Source organism: Bos javanicus, chromosome 15 (genome assembly GCF_032452875.1).
Source record: "Bos javanicus breed banteng chromosome 15, ARS-OSU_banteng_1.0, whole genome shotgun sequence".
NCBI classification, from domain to species: Eukaryota; Metazoa; Chordata; class Mammalia; order Artiodactyla; family Bovidae; genus Bos; species Bos javanicus.
The window spans coordinates 65078049-65080044 of record NC_083882.1 but is presented as its reverse complement, the minus strand read 5'-3'; the positions used below and the strand labels follow the sequence as shown (position 1 = coordinate 65080044).

The 1996-nt window shown below is 44.9% G+C and overlaps 1 protein-coding gene and 1 long non-coding RNA gene across 2 annotated transcripts in view; both read left to right on the top strand.

Annotated features, from left to right (window-relative positions):
• Positions 1-1996, top strand: part of ABTB2 (ankyrin repeat and BTB domain containing 2) — a 186371-nt gene that overhangs the window by 59874 nt on the left and 124501 nt on the right. The gene's annotated exons all lie outside the window — the stretch shown is intronic.
• LOC133226956 (uncharacterized) overlaps positions 1-1996 on the top strand; it is a 78877-nt gene that overhangs the window by 58560 nt on the left and 18321 nt on the right. The window lies entirely within an intron of this gene.

The following is a 1996-nucleotide window of genomic DNA, read 5'->3' as shown; positions in this document are numbered from 1 at the left end:
GTCTGACTCTTTGCAACCCCATGAATTGCAGCACGCCAGGCCTCCCTGTCCATCACCAACTCCTGGAGTTGACTCAAACTCACGTCCATCGAGTCAGTGATCCCATCCAGCCATCTCATCCTCTGTCGTCCCCTTCTCCTCCTGCCCCCAATCCCTCCCAGCATCAGAGTCTTTTCCAATGAGTCAACTCTTCACATGAGGTGGCCAAAGTACTGGAGTTTCAGCCTTAGCGTCATTCCCTCCAAAGAAATCCCAGGGCTGATCTCCTTCAGAATGGACTGATGGATCTCCTTGCGGTCCAAGGGACTCTCAAGAGTCTTCTCCAACACCACAGTTCAAAAGCATCAGTTCTTCGGCACTCACCTTTCTTCACAGTCCAACTCTCACATCCATACATGACCACTGGAAAAACACAATATGGTTCTATACAAAAGTCAGGAATTTGCAGAGCCCTCTCTGAATATAAAAAACAGAGCTTTTAGAAGCATGGTTCAAGCGAGGAGCATTTATATGGGTGTTTTTGGATCTCTCTCGCTCACACTCTGTTTCAAATAAGCATAACTTCAGTGGCCAGCACGCTGGCCCAGATATCTCAGATGGAGCCTATTTGCCAACTATTCTAGAGTAGTACATCACCCAGGTAATCCTTATTAATGAATAATCCCATATCCTATCCTTGTTGCTGCTAAGTCACTTCAGTCGTGTCCAACTCTGTGCGACCCCATAGATGGCAGCCCACCAGGCTCCGCTGTCCCTGGGATCCTCCAGGCAAGAACACTGGAGTGGGTTGCCATTTCCTTCTCCAATGCATGAAAATGAAAAGTGAAAGTGAAGTCACTGAGTCGTGTCCGACTCTTAGCGACCCCATGGACTGCAGCCTACCAGCCTCCTCCGTCCATGGGATTTTCCAGGCAAGAGTACTGGAGTGGGGTGCCATCGCCTTCTGCGATCCTTAGAACCCTGTTAAACATGACATTCTTTCTTTTTTTTTTTTTTTTTAAAGCCTTATCTCTACTTATTTTTGTCTGATAATATCCAATCATTGTTAAAAGGAAAGAAAAAAAAATTAAACCAACCCTGAGGGTACAAATTTGGCAATAAAATGCCAAATTTGTACCCTCAGGGTTGATTTGACTGTGTGGATCACAATAAACTGTGGAAAATTCTTCAAGAGATGGGAATACCAGACCACCTGACCTGCCTCTTGAGAAACCTATATGCAGGTCAGGAAGCTACAGTTAGAACTGGACATGGAACAATAGACTGGTTCCAAATAGGAAAAGGAGTATGTCAAGGCTGTATACTGTCATTCTGCTTATTTAACTTCTATGCAGAGTACATCATGAGAAACTCTGGGCTGGGAGAAGCACAAGCTGGAATCAAGATTGCCAGGAGAAATATCAATAACTTCAGATATGAAAGTGAAAGAGGAGAGTGAAAAAGTTGGCTTAAAGCTCAACATTTAGAAAACTAAGATCATGGCATCTGGTCCCATCACTTCATGGGAATTAGATGGGGAAACAGTGTCAGACTTTATTTTTTTGGGCTCCAAAATCACTGCAGATGGTGACTGCAGCCATGAAATTAAAAGACGCTTACTCCTTGGAAGGAAAGTTATGACCAACCTAGATAGCATATTCAAAAGCAGAGACATTACTTTGCCAACAAAGGTCCGTCTAGTCAAGGCTATGGTTTTTCCAGCGGTATGTATGGATGTGAGAGTTGGACTCTGAAGAAAGCTGAGTGCAGAAGAATTGATGCTTTTGAACTGTGGTGTTGGAGAAGACTCTTGAGAGTCCCTTGGACTGCAAGGAGATCCAATCAGTCCATTCTAAAGGAGATCAGTCCTGGGTGTTCTTTGGAAGGAATGATGCTAAGGCTGAAACTCCAGTACTTTGGCCACCTCATGTGAAGAGTTGACTCATTGGAAAAGACTCTGATGCTGGGAGGGATTGGGGGCAGGAGGAGAAGGGGACGACAGAGGATGAGATGGCTG